Source organism: Chanodichthys erythropterus, chromosome 14, assembly GCF_024489055.1.
Source record: "Chanodichthys erythropterus isolate Z2021 chromosome 14, ASM2448905v1, whole genome shotgun sequence".
NCBI lineage: Eukaryota > Metazoa > Chordata > Actinopteri > Cypriniformes > Xenocyprididae > Chanodichthys > Chanodichthys erythropterus.
The window spans coordinates 3,133,615-3,153,468 of record NC_090234.1 but is presented as its reverse complement, the minus strand read 5'-3'; the positions used below and the strand labels follow the sequence as shown (position 1 = coordinate 3,153,468).

The following is a 19,854-nucleotide window of genomic DNA, read 5'->3' as shown; positions in this document are numbered from 1 at the left end:
AATATCCCTATCGTTCATGCAGAGTCACATCATGTATCCTGTCTCACGTATCTCACTGTTGCATGTTTGTCTGTTTAGTAAGAAAACAGCTCATAGGTTGTAAATGAACCCTCACACACAGTAGATATTTGAATACACACATCTGTATTGCTTGCATTATAATACAGGAGAGAACTAGAAATATTTCCCTTTAGTCTTGCTGAGCCTTAAAGACAGACGGTTCAATATTGTGAAGATTCACATATAACAGTGTGTGTGTGTTTCATTGTGTAGATTTTGATAATATTATATTCAAGTACTGACTACCTCCAATTGTGGGAAAAAAACAAAACCTTTTCAGTAATATTTGATTTGCATTGGATTTGATATGATTGGGATGAAAATTGCTGTATGTCAAGGGAACATATCATAGAGATTTACAGATGCTGCAGTTCTGAAACACTCCAAATGTGTCAGTTATTCTGCCAGATATTCTGACCAATCATAGCTCTGATTTCTCTCGCAAAATCCTGATCAGCCAATCAGGATGACAGAATGAAGAGTGTCTGTGGCCTGTATCTGTGTGATGTTTCCCTGCAGGATCTCGTAAGGTTTCTCTGTCAGATGAATGCGTGATTACATTCCTTTCACTTTTCTTATAAATCTCTTTCAGGATGTGTTTAGACTGATTCACTCGTATAATTAGCAAGACAATGGATGCCTGAGGCCGCAGAAACTGTATTATGATATAGGTTTAATCAGATTTAGTTGACACTGAAATGCTTGCTTCTCTGACTTCTTCCCCAAGTCAAACCTCTGTCGTCACCATTAAGAAGAGTAAATACTTCAAAAACAGATGAAGAGAGTTTGTGCAATAGCTCATCTGATTTACTCGAGATATCCTTATTGAAGGTTGTTTTATGTGATATATATGTACAGTGTGCTAGTTTGCTGGAAGCTGATTCGAGAAATAAATGTCATTCAAAGAAATCTGATTCTTCATTTTTTTTCCCCCATCTTGAAGAGGTGAGAAAAATCTTGTCTCTTTATATAGGGCATTTGTCAACAACACAAAACAGTGAATAAATGTGGCATTTATATAGCGCTTTCATATGTACAACTGTACACCCGAAGCGCTTTACACTCATATCAGGGGTCTCTCCTCATCCACCACCAGTGTGCAGCATCCACTTGGATGATGCGACGGCAGCCACAGTACAACAGTGCCAGTGCGCTCAGCACACACCAGCTGAAGGTGGAGAGGAGAGAGAGAGATAGAGCCGATTCAGTGGATGGGGATTATTAGGAGGCCATGAGTGGTAAGGGCCTATGGAGGGAATTTAGCCAGGACACCTGGGTTATACCTCTACTCTTTACGAGAAGTGCAATGGTATTTTTAATGACCACAGAGAGTCAGGAACTCGGTTTAACGTCTCATCTGAAGGACGGTGCTTATTACAGTACAGTGTCCCCGTCACTATACTGGGGCGTTAGGACCCACACAGACCACAGGGTGAGCACCCCCTGCTGGCCTCACTAACACCTCTTCCAACAGCTACCTAGTTTTCCCAGGAAGTCTCAAATCCAGGAACTAAACACCACTCTTCCATTCGGATTAGAACATCAAACAGGTTCTCCCCACTCAGAGACACACCCACTGAGAATCCTGCTGAAAGTGCCCTAGTTATTGGCGATTCTATTACACGGAACGTGAAAATAGAGACACCAGCCACCATAGTCACATGTTTGCTGGGAGCCAGAGCTCCTGACATCAAAGCAAATTTAAAAGTGCTGGCTAATGCTAACCGTAAATTCTCTAAGATTATTATTCATGTCGACACAAATGATGTTTTGACTTCGTCAGTTGGAGATCACTGAAATTAACCTAAATCCTCTGGGATCTGAGGATTTTTTGGGGCCTGGAGAAGTTTTGACATGGCCTGACATTTGTGCTTTTTTCAGTTGTTCATAAACATATTAATGAAAAAAGTGTCAGTACACTGTATTCAGCACAAACTAGGCTACAATAATATGTGAGGAACATGTACATGTTTGTATTTTTGCAAAAAGCAAAATAAAGAGAACTAACTTTTTGTTTTTACTCTGAGTGTAGATAAATAAAATAATATATTTCACAGATTAAAATGGAGTATAACTCTTAATTGTATGTGCAAAATTGACGTTGTGTGTGACAGGACATTCACAGACAGCGCGTCCTCTTTTTTTCCTTTGGCGCGCTTAAATGGTATAAAAGCATAAATAAGAGCGTGATCATATTCGTAATGCTAGCCAAAGGATGACAGAAAAAACGGATGCTGCGTTTGCGTTAAATATTTTTGACGTTAAACTAGAAAACGTTGACAGCACTGATTTTAACCCAGTGTTCTGTTTAATGAACACAAAACCAATTCAAAGTCAACTCTTAACATGTCCAAAATGTTTTTGTTTTTACTTAATTATTCTTGGCATAGCGCCTTCCATGTTCAGTCATGCTCTGTCTGTCCATATATTATAATAAAAACTAATGTCTGTGAGTGTCTGCAGTTGGATTGTTATTCCAGCCTCCTAAAAAAAAAAAAAAAACCTTTACACACTTAGATTACAGAGATGTTTAATGAGGACAGTCAGATATATGTATCTTCTGAGGTTAAGTAAGGAAACTGTATAACATTTTTTTCCCCACAGGTAGGCTATAAAAGGTAAGTAAGGTAATAACTGTATAACCATGCAATAAAAAAGATACACACTGGTGTCTGATGTGCCGTTTACTTTAGGGAGTGGATTACTTCATGAAGTGATAGCCACCAATAAGTGACCAGTCTGAGAGGTCTATCACATCAAAACATACTGTAAACTAGGGATGTATAGGTACTGTATATATTATATATATATATATATATATATAAAAACTTATACTATAATTTGCCCACCCAGAAGGTACCAATATCCGGTCTGGCCCATGGACTAAAAAAACGAATTATAAATATGAAAATTATACCTGATGCCCTGACAGAATTGAACAAAAGCTCCAAGTGATCCTGACTGAAGCGGTATGTGCAGGCATAACGCTGAACTTGGAGCAGGTCAGGAATCATCATCAACAATGTGTCCATGTTGATGACAAAGATACCTGACAGATACCTTCAAAAGAAAACATTTCATCAATAAGATCATGGCAAAACAAGACACCTCAAGAGCACCTAGTAATTGCAGTTATTGAAAGACATTAATTGACTTTTCTACAAATATTCATAACATGTAACTCAACACATGGTGACAGAGATAGCGGCAGCAATACATGTTTTGCTCCAATAAAGTCCCTGAATGGTAAATGATTTAAGTGCAGTACAAATGTACTGGGTGCAAAATTACTGGGTGCTTCTTGAGAGTATAAGTCAGTGTCAGAAACAACTAGGAACTATATTAAAACTGAACAAGGATAGATTAAAAACAAGAACATGTCATGCATACCATTTGACACCTCTATAACCTGAAAAACACTGAACACAAGAAGATTCTAAAATGCAGAGACAAACATCATAAACAAGAAGAAAAAGTGCAATACAAGATTTGCTCACATCACCTCCTGCCTCTGGTTTTGCAAACAGCAACATCATATGAACATACATACCATATTTGACACCTGTCCTGTATGACCTGAAAAATACTGAACAGAAGAGTCAACAGAAACAAAACTGCAGACAGCAAAACGATCCAGAGAAAGAGCATCTTATGAACTCGATGCGTAACAAGAGAACAGAGCATCATATTAACTTATGATGTTGTGAACGTTTCGTGGAAACCATTCGATATTTAAAAAAAAAAAACTCTTTGTTTGGTGGAGGGGTGTGCCATCTTTCATCACCAAACTGAGCAAGTATTCCCTACCTCTCAACAAGAGCTCTACTCTCTCTGTCCAATTCAAAGCACCCAGAGGAGCTTTGTATCCCTTGGCACGGGGATTGCGGCTGTTCAGGTCAAACAACCTGTCAATCATCTTAAAAAAAAGCATAAGGCTCTGTTAACTGATATATCACCCATAACAGTAGTATTGCATCATGGAAATCAAATTATAATCTTTTATTTAGTACACAGCTCTGCTTGGATTTCCCTCTACAGGTAAGTATAAACAGAGATGGCTTTCATGCAGAATAGGCAGTAGGGCTGGGCGATATATCGAATGCTTTTGTCACGCGCATTTCGTCAGTAAAGCCGGTTCCCTGATTACCGTTAAATTGCCATCACCTGCTTTCAAATGAAGCGGCATTTAATACAGAGCCGTAGTTCACTGACAAGCCACGCAATATCGTGTTCATTATCGACGGCGATTCATATCGATATTTATACACCGTTGCAATGTATGTGGATGTGGCAGGGGAAGATGCAGAGAATCCCTCAGGTAACTGTAGGCTTTCGGACCATGGAGGTGCAATGTGAGGGCAAACTCTCTCTGGTCCTTGGTGTATTCATGGCCCCGCTTTGAAAAGAGGTCTACCTGAAGATCTGAAATTCAGTTAAACTAGTTAGACAAACTAGTTAGAAAGTTCCCTTGAAATAATACCTTTATAAAGTCTGACAAAGAGTGTAAACAACATACAATTCAAGGTTGTATTATCAATTTATTTTTACCAGAGTGGAAGCCAAGCCTTTCGTTCAACTCTTCATTTATAAGGTTCTTTTCCTTCAGATCTTCCAGAAGACTCTTTACGGTTTTCTTTGCTCTCCGTTCCCGGGTCTTTGCATTTTGCTTCTCCCGCTCTAGACTCTACACTCTCGCCAAAGCTTCACTGAGTCTGGCCTTTAGACGAGTAGGAGAATTGGGCAATGCATAGGAGTGGTCATAGTAGAAAGAAGGATGAAAATATTTTCAGTGATGTTTATATCATAGCACTCACAGTTGTTTGGTGCATAGCACTGCATATGTGCAGGCACACATTCTTAATTTCTTACCCGTAATATCACTGCCAGCACCATGAGTATGGGAAAGAGAGAAAGGGTGCGTGTATGAGAGAATTTCAGTGAAAGAAGGTGTGTATTTATTTATAACATATACATATAAGTGTATGAGTATTTCTGAAAAGAGTTGCAGAAAGCAAGGGAGAGATTTTGATATGACCATAGCCATGATGCTCACAGCTGTATGGGACATATCAAATAGCCTACAAATACTCACATCATTGGGCTGAGGCTTATTTTCAGGAAAATGCTGAGAAAGGTCCACTGGTAGGCTCTCTTCAGCTTTCCTTTAAGTTTTTGTGTTAATAAAATATAAATAAAAATATAATAAATATAATAAACATATAATAAAATATAATAAACATAATACTTAAAAACAACTTCTTTAAAAACACTTGAAAAGGTTTTAGTATCCCACAGTGTATTTTAATACACAATCAGGGCTTGACATTAACTTTTTTGCTCACCAGCCACTGTGGCTAGTGGTTTTCCAAAGTTACTAGCCACTGAGCATTTTCACTGGCCACAATTTTGACGTTGGTAAATTACATTTTATATGATTAAAGTTGACTTTGTTATGCTTAAATTACTTTATTTCGAGTCATTTTACTTGATTTAGAAAATTTAAATCCCTTTCAAACTTTTAAATGCAGATTGACCACCCAAATCAAGACTGCATTGTATATCAGCTGGTATGTACAGGTGGGCAAGAAGTGGACAATATGAGCATGGGCTAATATGAGAAATTTTATAAGTTATTTGTGTTAGGCTATATAAAAGAACAAAGAAGTTAATTACAAAAGCAATAGTAAATTAAAAATAATATTTTTTTTCAGATACACTAGGTTTATTTAACATATAGCCTACATTTATTTAACATCTTTTGTTGTTTGATTAACATTAATGACAAGCAGGTAAGCCTATTTAACTGGGCTGCTGAATGCATGGACATAACTGACGCATATCCAGTTATTACCCACCTGTTTACGTCCACTTAAGCCATAATCGACTGTATTCAGTCGAGATACTCCACACGATAGAAATTTAGACATCTGTGTGCATGTGTATTTGACTATTCAGGCGCGAGGAGAACTGATCGCGCGCGACAGAGCGCTTCTGTTGTGTGTCATTCAGCGCAATTCCGCCTATCCCTCCTTCACTAACTGCACATAAATAACGAATTGTGTGATTGGATTGTAATTTTGTGCTACGACGATCTTCGACGATCATTTGGCTGTAAACTGAAATTATATTCAACCCGCCAAAGTGACTAGTGGGAGTGGCTGTCTTATTTCAGGCCCTGAACACAATACATCACTAATTCCTATACATGCAGAAATATCTAACGGTTTTACTGTTTTTGTTTTACATATGAATCATAGACATCTCTGTTAGCATGTAGAGAAAAAATATACTCTTTGGAGATGACATGGGAAGTTGAAGACAGATGGGGTCGCACCATCTCTAAGCCTGACAATCTGACCCGTCCTGTCAAAATCATCAGGCTTGAAGTGCTCACTACAGAGCTTTGACGACTCAGTCACAACAAAACCCTCCTGTCTTATAGCAACTTCCCATTGCCTCCTCAAGCCTGTATCACTGGGAAACCTTCAAAGTGTGAAGAGAAAAAAAACGTCAAGAGATGACAATTTTATAAATGGTAAAATAACCTAAATCATTGTTCAATCTTACTTGTGAAATGTAATTCCATGCGATCTGGTATCAATACTGCGTCGGTTATTGCAACCGTAAGCTGCACAAAATACGGGCATAATTGCTCGCTCTCCGTTGACTCCGATTGACTCTGGTGCTAGCGTTGAGTGGAGAGACCCAACCAATATGGCGGCGACGCTGGATCACGCTCCAGCACGTCATGAGGCGTTTACGTATATATGTCTATGTACTTAACAGCCAAATGTCGTTAAATAATCCGCCATGTTGACGTTATCATGTGACCTACGACGTTATCACAAGCGCAACAGGTTTATTTCATCTATCTGTAAATATCTTGATATTGATCAAACTTTTTTATTTGGTGGTCTTGTTGAAGAAACAGCTGCCAGTAATTTTGTAATTCTAGTACAACTAATATATATTTGGGTTAATTTATTTCTTATATTTTTAACTACTCATGTGAGTTTATTTTTTGTTACGAAAACCCAAATTCGCGTGAATATGTTGTTAATTTCTTTATTTTATATGCAAAATGTCCATCCACAAACAAAAGTTGCATAAATCTCATTTGTTTTCCTCTTTTTTCTTGTTGAATTAACTCTAGTTTCATCCCTCAGGCTTATAAATAATAAACAAATAAATACTTTTATGCATTATTTATGATGTATTACAAATATTTAACCTTGTCAACATGCTTTATGTCTGTGTATATAATCTCAAACTATGATGTATACAAACCCATATTTGTTTGTTTTTTGTCATTATTATTGTTCATTGTTAAAGATAAACTATGGTATTTTCACTGATCTTATATGTAATTGTAGATCCTGCAATAAAAATAAAGATATGAGTGACAGGTGCATTAACACCTCACAGCACCAGTAACTCAACCCTACCTAGAGCAGTTTTCCTCAGTGTTAGCGATGTCTGAAGCCAAAGAAGACATGAGCAGCTGCTCGAAGATCTCGCCTTTGGAAAAGACTGATTTTATACTCAAAAAATGTATAAACTACTTAAAATTAAGATTACTCCAGAATGAATTGCTTTGCTAGCCCACCTCAACACTTACACACAATAATATTGAAAATGAATTATATTACTTTTCATTTTACTTCTTTAGTAAAACAAGCAAAATGTAATGTTTTGTCATGACACAGCTGTGCATGAATACACAACAAATACAGCCAAGGTGAATACATCTCCATTTACATTTCATGCATGAATTTATTGCTTAATAAATTATATACATTTACTGATAATAATAGCATAATAAAAAAGTAAAATAATTAATAAAAGTAATAATGACAAATAAATGCATATAAAAGTCAACAACACAAAGCTTTATTCAAATGTATTGTTCTAACAATCACGTATTTACAGCTCTGCTGTCATCTCAACACAGCTGTGCCAATTCTGCAGCTTTATTCTTATAAAGCAGCTGATGAACACCTTCATCCATCATGTCCCTCATTTGACAGCATCCGCGGCGCTTTTCTCCTCCGTGTTCGATTATGACGTATCCTCTCCCGTGGCCTCCTGGAATAGAAAAGTATCCAGCGAGGAACACTTCAGAATCTGAGCGGAAGCAGTAGGCCATCCGGGAACTTCTCGACTACTCATTTATGATTACTGCGGTTTCTGACATACTTAATTGCTCGCCTACTGCTTTACCCCTATTATAAAGTAGGTAAGTAGGCGGTTTCGGACGCAGCCTGTGTGGTCTGTCCATTTGAGCTCACGATAGCTCTCCCTCCTTGCCTGCTGTGTCATGTGGTTAGGTTGCCGCGCATTCAAAAACAGATATTTATTAAACAAAAGACAAGTTATTTTGAGTCATTTAGCTGAAGTCCGAGTCAAGTCTCAAGTCATGAATCTCAAGTCAAAGTCAAGTCTTTTGTTAATATTTCTCAAGCAAGTCTCAAGTCCTAAAATGTGCGACTTAAGTCAGACTCGAGTCAAGTCAAGTCATGTGACTCGAGTCCCCCACTTCTGGAGCCAACACAGGACCCACTAGAACATGGGAACAAGTAAAATACAAAAACATTCTACAAAATGTAATCTTTACTACTTTACTACTGTTTTTGGTCTCTTTCAAAAAGAGACTATTGAAATAATGTGTTGTCAGGTTATAACAGCCACCAAGAAAAATGCACAAAAATACACACACACACACAAAAAAACGGTCTGTTTCAACTATGTTAAATGTTGAGTAGTGATGAACTGCATTAATATCAAATGAACTGCTAAACCTGTTTCAGGTGGAAGTGTTGTCATAATTTTTTTTTTTTTTTACTGTGTACTTCATTATAATGACATTGTTTTTGCCCTATTCTGCAGTTTCACACAATACACCAACACTTTTACTTGTTCCCATGCAAGTGTGTGCTGAAGCATGTGCATCTAATATAATATAATATAATATAATATAATATAATATAATATAATATAATATAATATAATATAATATAATATAATATTTATTCCAGTACTTTCTATTCTGAATTGCAGTATGAGTTGCAGGAATCCACGCCTGTAAAGAGGCCTGTAGAGAGGCAGGATACAGAGGTGGGCAGTATTGTATTTTCCTATTTATTTTTGTTGTATGAGGCATGTATTGTAAGGCATTGCAAATGGCACAGGGTGACATCCGTTCCCACTATAAAAGAAGCCTACAAAGTAAGGTTGAATAACAGAACTTGTAGAGACAAAAAGGAGGAATCTGATGTGGGAACACAAAGACAAAGGCTCCAAACAGTATTTTCCACACTTCTTCCAATTGAAAAATCATCACAAGGAGTCCAAAATATCATTCATAAGATGCAGCAAGATAGGGTCACTGCTCAAGTCCGAAGTGATCAGAGGATATGTAAATATGGGGAAGCATTATATGCTCGAAAAGGACGTGAAAAATCTCAGCATCGTTACATTGCAGCCATCTGTGATTTGTATAGAAATAGCCTACCTATTTAAAGGGGTCATGAACTGCATTGTTTTATAAGGTTTCCTGGGGTGCACTTATAATGGTAGTATGCTTTTTACATCCAAAATTGTCAAAATTTATAAATAAAAGGCATTTTTCCTACCCTGATTTTATCCTCTGGTTTGAACGCTCTGTTTTAAGGGGCGTGTCTGCTGTGAGACTTCAGTGTAAACACCCTCTGCTGTGATTGGCTGACATATTTCCATTTGAAATAGCTCAGAAGTACTACTCTCTCTCTTTTAGCGCGTTTTTACTATTACAGCTCTCAAGGTTTACTAATCATGAAAAGTGTTGCATTACATTTAGATCTATGGCATTATATTTAGATAGGAGTCTCTGTCTTCATATAAGCAGCTCTAATGTTTTTATGAGTTTATAGTGTCAGGAAATGGATGACAGCGCTGTGCGGCAGAAGTCCATCTCTAAACCCCCTGGGAAAAGGCGCATGAAGAAGTGCTGGTAAACATCCAGATTTTCAAAGTAACATTCCGTACAAATGTTTTTCATTAGAATATTTATTTATTTTATCGTTCTTTCTAATATTATGCTTTAGATAATCATACTTAATTGGGTATTTACTTTAACCTTAAACTGCAAAAACAATGACAGGCACGATTAAACTTTTATTGCACTCATATAGCTTTTTTTCTGCCCCTCTCCTCCCCCTCTGTACAGCAAAGACATGTGAACATGTCCACATGTGAAAGTCCACAGAAATGGACTCAAGCCTGTAATAGCTCAAATATACATAATACAGTTTTATGAAATGAATTGTTGTCTGTTGTTACATCTGTAGCCAGCTCCTCAGCCGCTACACCCAGTACCAAAGATCAAGTCAGTGTGCTGTAGGAAAAGTGCAAGATCTGTTCAACCAAAAATATAGTAAGCATATGTTCAAATACATTTAAGACTGATGTAAAGAAACTGCTTATCTTAATAACCTAATATACCTTCATGAATCCATGGCATTATTATCCATCAACCATTAGGTTATGACACCTTACCAAAATGACTATTTGCAGCCTGTACACTGGCTATCAACTAGACGGGAGAGTCACAATTGTCCAGCTGTGTAACATTGTGTAGCGTGTGCATGCATGAGTGTGCTTGTGTCTTTCAGAGGAGGCCGGAGGAACTGGAAGGCTCTACCAGTCTTTGGTGAACATAACAGTCGCTTACTGCCCAGCAGCCTTACCTTCAAGAAGCCTTTCTTTTAAGGAAGGAACCAATTGGAAGCCATTTTGAAAGCTGCTGAGGAGATCTCATTTGAAATAAGTATGTGACATAACCAGTGGTTGTGTTTCAGCAGACCATTTGGCTCTATGCAAAGTGAGGAAAATAAGTTAACTAAAGAATAATACAGGCCTACACGTGAGTTCTTGTATAGTGCTGGGCCATTGCATCTCTTTGTCTCTTCACCCCATCCGCTCGAGGCGGTTGGCCGCCCACCCTGAGCCATGGTTCTGCTTGAGGTTTCTGCCTCTTAAAAGGAAGTTTTTCCTTGCCTCTGTCACCCAGTGCTTGCTCATGGTGGGTATTGTTGGGTCTTTGTTAATAATATAATAAAGAGTATGATCTAGACCTACTCTGTTTGAAAAGTTCTGCAAGATAACTTTTGTTATGAATTGGCGCTATATAAATAAAACTGAATTGATTCAGATTATATATTCTGTGTGTCTTTGACAGTTTGTAAGGGATGTGACACTATTTCTCAGTTTCGTCATTATAATGCAACACAATTTCTAAAAAGGCACCTCTCCAGAATATCCTATAGTTGTTTAGTTGCATGTGTCCCTTGGCAATGCTCATCAAACTATTCACTAATTAAATTCTATGTATATAATTTATTCCTGTGAATTACATTCCTTCGTTTATACTGCTGTGTGAATAATTCTTTTTCTTCAGTAATGCAGGAAGGCCATTTGTTATGCTGATGCTATAAGTGTTTTTTTGTTTGTTTTCCCTAAAAATATCAATCAGATGCAGTACAGTGCAACCCCACTGACATGGCAGAGGGAATGTCAGAGCACATGGACGCAAAAGGTATGCCGAGTTGTATGAGTTTACTTTTAAAAGCGTCAAGTTTTCTGTGCATCTATTTGTTTCCTCAGGCACAATGAATGATATCAAGGGCAGATGGGCCACATTGGGGGAAGATGAAAAGCAGAAATACTTTCAAGAGGCAGCAGCACTGAGGGCACATGGGCAGACACATGACCTTAGCCCTGAGATGAGGGATGCCCATTTGACACAGAGAAAAGCTCACTTGTTTGAAAATTTCAATTTATGGATACAACATTTATGCAGGTGACATTAAACGGCATATGTAAGGTTGGTATTCTGATCATTTTACATTTTGAATTGGCTGTTGAGATTTAGATGCAAATAATGGGACTATTTGTAATCAATGCTTTACTAATTAACTATTGACAGTATAAATGCTGACAAGAACAGATATGGGGACAGGAGGATAGGCTAAAAGATTTTAAAACGGAAAAGCATGTCTTCGTCGTAGAAGAGTCTGGGTGCTGAATTGGCGTAACTGCAGTCCAGCCTTCTGAGCCTAACAGTAGGTGCAGTAGGCCCCATATCTATGAGCTGATAACCACTGATAACACCCATTCAATCGAGTGATGACATTTGAAGCAGGTGCCAGGACCAAAAGTTTCCTATTCATTTAAATTACATAATGCCCAATGTCACTATATTAAATAAAATTCATTATATTTTGAAGTGGCAGTTTTGCATTCAGACCAATAATTGCTTGAGTGTAATTTCAAACTGCCAAATTCCAGGCAGTTTACAACATTATACAATACAGTTACTTTATCTTAAAATATATTTTGGATGCTACTGTGTTAGTCTGTTTACTTGTAATTTACAAGTGATTTGTAAGATACAAGGGATTTAGACAGTAAATGAAAGGCAAGTGCAGAGAAGTTCTCGTACTTTCCTTGTACAGTATGATTGTTGAAAATATATTTTGAACTGTAATCTATTCTCCACAAGATGTTGCTTTACAAAAGTTGATTGGAACAGTCACAGAACATGTTAAAGAAGTCAAGGAACTCCAGGAGAAATGTCAGGAATTCTTTAGACAGTCCTTCAAAAGCAACCTCTGCTACAGTTGTCTGTCTCAGGGTGTTTTGTTTGTTTTGTTTCGAAACAGGGACTAAATCTGTTACATTTATAAAGTGTTTGCGTGTCTCAACATTTACAAATAAAGCCACAACAAGCTCATGGAGAAACCGGTGCTATTAAAATAAACTTCAGACTTGCATTTATAACACTTCATTCTTTTAGAAGAGTATGCCCAGTTTTAGGAGGTGCAGTTTGTCCACGACCAATTATAGACCAACTTTCTCGACATCTTGCAGCCTAATATAACTCCTGTAATTGATGGACAGGCATGAGTGCACCTCCTTGCTTTACAAACACATGTCCTAAATGCAACTAAGGATTTTTTTTTTTTAATTCTGAAATGTGTTACTGTGAGTAGTGTTGATATAAAACATATATCCGTGGCTTTTAAATGATCTTTTTCAGATTACTGCACTGAGCGTCACTGGAGGAGTTGACATTAAGGATAGCGTTTGGCGGGTCATGAAGCAATGCTTTACCAACTCCCTTGCCAAACAACTAAACTGGCGTGGGATAAATGGGAAAACACCGGCTGCAGATGAATGATGTCATTATCGGTAAGTGTCACATTGTGCTGTCATCAGTCTAATAAGTCCATTCTCCATTTTATGCATGTTTGACGCACACCATATATTAATAGGTTTAACAAACTAATGTAATTATTCAAAAAGGTTTATCAAAAAAGAAAACAGTGAAGTGTAATTTTTGCATCCTCTAAAGCTTTCTTGTGTTTAAATGCACAAGAAATTTGTACAAGCAATATCATAGGAGACCTTAGTGAAACACTGCAATGCATTGACAGATAAGAATGAACTTTTGTGGGACTCTAAGGAAAGTAGACGTGCCGATATTCGCTAATATATATCATGTTAATGAATATGCACGGTATTGTTATTGTGGGCACTTCAAAATACCATAAATAATAATTTATTACCAATTATCAAAATTTTTATAATGCATTTACAAATACTTTCTCCATCAACCGTATAAAATGCACAACACTGCTGCACATTGTGGCATCACATATTCTGAGTTGTGTTGCGGTAAAAACAGTAATAGGACAGTGTCAGTAGCTCACCAAGTGCAACCATTTTTATATTTTAATTTGCACTACATGCCCTAATGATTGGAAATGTTCTGATTATTTGTTATTGTTCAGTAAAACTTTGAGATATACGACTTCATTAGTTAACATGTTAATTCATTATTACCAAACTGAACATTTTACTTTATATTTTTGGTGTATTGTATTATTGTATTTACACATTCAGAGTTTTTTGTTATTGCAAAAAGAGTTCTTAAACCTGTTATACTATGACAATACTTTTTTTTTGCAAATTATTTCAGTATCGTGATAATACTGTATACCGTGATAAAAGCTTCAGCAATTAATCACAACATGAAAATTTAACCATGATAAATGAAGCCGTCTTTCCCGCTGTTAAATTATATACTACATTCATATTAATGCTGTGGCAAATTCAAACGTGCGCTCTTTCTCTTTCTCTCTCTGTCTCTGGATTTCCCAGCGCTGTCTAGTAGGCGAGCTGTTGTCAGTGTGTCGAGAGACCATATGAATTTTATAATGAAGCAGAGCGGGAATCAAGGCTTCAGCTATGGTGAATAACATGCTCACTCACAGAACAGACACTACCGCTTTTTATATCACATTTCCCGTTATGAATTATGACATCATTTGGTTCGTTGGGCCGTTAACTGGGTCGGATTGCTTTCACATCTCAAGCGATCTGCTCCATTGCTGCTTTCACACCTGCCCAAACGAAAACCGCACTAAAGGGGGAAATGAACTCTAGTACGATTCAACCGAACTAAATAAGGCAGGTGTGAAAGCCCCCTCAGTCCCGCTGCACAATACTGATGTCTTGAAAATGCAGAGGAGATTTTACAATCCAATGAAGCAAGGCAAATGATGGTTAGTGCTTTTGTGTAGACCATTCAGTTATTAATCTGTTTTTGGGACATTTGTCTTATGTTCTCTCTTCTTTGTGCACACATTTGTATGGCAGGTGGGACGCTTCAACACTGGAAATGACACATGCTTTCCTATGCATTAACCAATGAGCTGGCATCTTCAATAAACTGGGCTGGGAAGATAGTTAAAGAGCAGTCAAGGCAATAGAAAGCATTCAAGGACACCTTTTGAATATATTTGGATCCTCAGGTAGGTACAGGTGTTTTCCTTCTAATTTAGTCTGAGCAAGACAATGACACTGAGGAAGGATTTGTGAAATTACATGATTATATTTTACAGTTGTCTTTATTTTTCCATTCTGATTTTTCAGAACAGAAGTATTTATTTTATGATCCCTGGATCCACATTAATAAAATGTAGTTCATGCAATGTCCACATTTCTGTTGCTTATAAAACCTGCAAACACTGCGGACAAAAGCAGGAAATTAAATAAAAATCTGCCAAACAAAAAAATAAATGAGAGATGGGTGGAAAATATGAAGAGTGCACATAATTTCTGTAAACGTATAAATTCAGCTAGTGTTCTGTTACTATATTAAATATATGGAGCATGTTAAAGTTGGCCTTTGGAGCTTGATGAACTGTATGAAGTCTGTGTGTGTGTGTGTGTGTGTGTGTGTGTGTGTGTGTGTGTATATAAGTGTATACTTCCAGCATATAGGGACAGGTGGGAGATGAATCAAATACAATTTCTTTGTAAACTTTGTTCACAATTGCTTCTGCAAAAAAGGTTTACAAAGCTTAATGTTTTACATTCAGCATCATTTCTAATAATGTCAGACTAATGTTTTTCCCCTGTAGTTCAAGATGCACAAATTGCATTTGGAAGATATCCACTTGAATATTTAAAGGTGAATATTTTTTCCAAGTGTTCTAAAAGGAAACTGTTCTGCTACAGCATTCATCTCCAGAAGACGTCCTGCATTATGATGCTGTTGGTAATTTTTATACTAGTGTACTATTGTTTATGAGCATATGTGAACAGTCTTCATTTAGCTATGCATTCAGTGTGTTGTGTGAATAAATGAAAGAGAACTTTACTATTGATTCTGCATGAATAAAAACACAAATCAAAACAGTTTGAATCTGTGGCCTTCTCTCTCTCTCTCTCTCTAACACCAGCCTGTCAGTGAAAGGAATTATTTTATCCACGGATCTTTCTTTACAGACTCATGCTGAAAATCTCTCCAATAATACATGTCATATTATTCACACAGACTTAAATGTCTGAGTAAGATTAAAGAGCATTTTAAAACAAAATGATCTGTTTTATTAATGTAAACAAACCTCATATCAAAGTTTTTAGACGGAGCTTCAGCACAACTCACCTCTCGTCTCTTGCGCTTCCCGCGAACTGAAGCAGAGCGACCGGAACCGGAACTCTTAAAGGAGCCATGCACCATATTTAGCGACCAACCACTGAAAAATAAACTATAGAAACATCTTAAATAAAAGAAATTAATATTAACATCAAAAGACTAAATTAAAATAAATTTTAATGGTAATTTCCAAAATATAAAATAATTATATAAATATAAAATAATTGATAAAATCAAAGGGAGAGATTGAGTGAAATTAATTTAATATAACACCTGTTACACATAGTAATTTCAGGCATTTTCTTAAATAGTTGACACAATTTGTTTACACATTAACATATTGTCTGCTTACTTCTGAAACTTTAGAACTGGAATGGTTTAATCTATGGTTTAATCTAAAACACATGAGCTGTTTTAACTGAAAGCATATCTTAAAATATGTCAGTGTCATTGTTTTGTCTCAAGATTCACACCAGTAATGTTTTTTCTAGGGTGTGTTTATAAAAATTACTTGAATAACCTAACTGAACTAAGATCTAATCCTGGCTTAATCTAAACCCTGTCTGTGAAACTGGGCCATAATGAACTAAAACTGAAGCAATATTTCTGTAAACAATGCTGTAAAAATGACTCATGTAAAAAAGTAGATGTCCTGAACAACATAATGAATTCAACATAAGCGTATATAAACTTCTGATTTCTGCTCCAAATTTGATCGTCATTGAAAGCAAACGTATAGAGACAAATTACGTTCAAATTGGGCAAATTAAATTGCTGTCTATTCAGGATAAGCACCTGAATTTGTTACATGTGAACAATCATACAGGCTTGTTTGTTTGTTTGTTTTGAGCAGAAACAGCAGACGTGTTCGTGGTCACAGTCGGCTGCGGTGTGAAGCTTTAACTGAGTGACCTGATCTAACAGCTCCCGCTTGATCGTTTTATTACAGTTTTATATGAGCAGCTTTATTGTGCTCGTGTTCAAGAGGCTGTAAGAGCATCAGAAACCATGAAGAGTCAGTGGTGTACAGAGGGACTGAGCACAGAGACGGGCTTGTTCAGGACTTCATTTTTGGAAAAATACCAGTGATTTTTTTCAGTCATAAACAGCTGCATTCTTTTGATCGATCTTCATTACCTGGGAAATTCAGAAGAAAGATTCCCGTGTGTTCATGTGGACAGTTTGTGTGATTACTGTCCTCTTCCAGTATCTCAAGCTTCAGGACTGAATGTTGTCTCCCTGCACCATGAAATATGCTTCTTCTAAATCACTACAGTTCTGGATAACGAAAGCTTACAACGTGAAATTAAGAAGACATTGCCTGAACTGGAGGTAAATCTACACAATCTTTTCAATACACACACAGCACCAGCTCGATGAAAATTAGCCTCCAGTTACTGAAGCTGTAGAAATACGACATTATGGTGTTTGTTAAAGGTGCCCTAGAACTTTTTTTTAAAAGATGTAATATAAGTCTAAGGTGTCCCCTGAATGTGTCTGTGAAGCTCAAAATACCCCATAGATTTTTTTTAATTCATTTTTTTAACTGCCTATTTCGGGGCATCATTATAAAGCTGATTCAGGGTGTGTGGTCCTTTTAAATCTCGTGCTCCACACCCACAGAACTTGCGCTTGCCTTAAACAACATAAAAAAAGTTCAAACAGCTAATATAACCCTCAAAATGGATCTTTACAAAGTGTTTGTCATGCAGCATGTCTAATTGTGTAAGTACAGTGTTTATTTGAATGTTTACATTTGATTCTGAATGTGTTTGATAGCGGCTAATGGGGCTAAAGCTAACATTAAACACTGTTGGAGAGATTTATAAAGAATGAAGTTGTGTTTATGAATTAAACAGACTGCAAGTGTTTAAAAATGAAAATAGCGGCGGCTCTTGTCTCCGTGAACCGGTTGCCATGGACTCAAGCGCCCTGGATGCGATGGACAATATGGCTGCTTTGCCAGTGCCCACGGGCAAGATGGCCGCCCCCTAGGTGCGTAAGGATGCAGGGGGCGTTCCAGCCACTGAGTCCGCTCCAGAATCCGCTCCAACCAGTGAACCATCGCCTCATCCTCAGAAGAGGAGGAGGAGGAGGAGGAGGAAGAAGGCGTCCTCCTCTCCTCAAGACACAGACGCTCTTCAAGAGGCCGCTGTGGGTCTGGAGACCAGTCCAGTGGCCTCTCCTGCTCCGCCCAAGCGCCTTGCCCTGCCGGCGCCACCTGTGCGCCTTGCCCTGCCAGCGCCATCCAAGCTTCCTGCCCTGCCGGCGCCACTCAAACGGCTTGCGCTGCCAGCGCCACTCAGGTGTCTTGCCCTGCCAGCTTCACCCACACGCCTGGCCCTGCCGGCTCCACTCGAACTCCTTGCCCAGGAACCTGCGACGGACCCCGCGGAAATCCCCAAGAACTTTTTGGGGGGGGGCAGTATACCTGAGGGTGGGGAGCTTGTGGGTGGGGACCTTGCCCGACCACTGCTGGCATGGGCCTTTGAACGGTTATGGCCACCTTTGGACTGCAATTTATTATGGCCACTAATGGACTCTGACCCGCTGGGGTCATCTATGGACTCTGTTCTGCAGTGGCCGTCCAAGCCACCTGACCTGCCGTGGTTGCCTGAACCACCTGACCTGCAGTGGCTGCCCAAGCCACCTGACCTGCCGTGGTTGCCCAAGCCACCTGACCTGCCGTGGCTCTCCGTGGCACCTGACCCACCACGGCTGCCCGTGGCACCTGACCCGCCATGGTGGCTGAGTTCCTGGAACCTGCATTGGGGACCCCGTTCATGTCTGCATACCAGTCCCCAATGCACCCACCCCCCTCCCTAGCTGTTCCGTTTACGTCGCGAGGACGCGCCTTCCGGGAGGGGGGCATTATGTCATGATCACCGTCTGCTCCTGTCAGTTCCCGGACTACACTTCCCACAATCCTCTCTACCTATCACATGCACTCATCACACCAATCACCTGTTGCCACATCCACACTGATCACCTCACCCAGCTGCTGCTCATTATCAGGACTATAAAGGACTTCCACTCACACCACCTCACCGCGAAGTATTGTTAACTGTTGTTGCAATTTCCGAGCGTTTATTCCCTGTTTGCCTGTCTGTTCCTGTTTTTGATCCGTTGCTGCCTGTCCTGGTCCTTGCCTTGTATACTGTTCTGTGAGTGATATCTGCCTACCTTTTGACCTACCGCCTGTACCCTGACTACGACCCTGCCTGTCCTTTGCTGCTCCTGTTTGTTCCTGATCGACCCAGCCTGTACGACTACGCTCACTTTGAATAAAAGCTTGCAAATGGATCTCTGCCTCAGTCCCGCTTCGTTACATGTTGAGATTTCCCTGTTCTTCAGAGGTCTTTTAATCAAATGAGATTTATATAATGTTATGGTCCCTGGTTTAAATGCCTAGGAGTGGAAAGGGACACATAACATAACAGATGGACAACGGCTACAGTTTTCCAAATAAATGATTTATTTTAACACAAATTACTCACAAAAAAAAAAAAAAAAAAAAAAAAAACAAGAGACGGGGAGCCCAGCCACCAAAGGAAGAAAAAGAACTCAACTAATAAAGTCATGCTGGGACTCCCCGCTCCAACAAAAGTACAAACTTAGTAAAAATAAAATAAAGACGAAACGATGTGGCTGCGAAGAAGGCTGTGGCTGGCCGAGAGCCCAAAAGTCCGCCTCCTTTCACTTTATAGCCTCGCTTCCGCAGCTCAACCAATAGGAAACTAGAAAAGAAAATATTAATTAATCATTGAGAACTCTGGGCTGGGGCATTTGCGAAACACACGTAACATAAGAAG

At 38.5% G+C, this 19,854-nt stretch overlaps 1 pseudogene; it reads right to left on the bottom strand.

Annotated features, from left to right (window-relative positions):
• Positions 1-513: 513 nt before the first annotated feature.
• Positions 514-6,707, bottom strand: LOC137035620 (THAP domain-containing protein 6-like; annotated as a pseudogene).
• Positions 6,708-19,854: the final 13,147 nt, after the last annotated feature.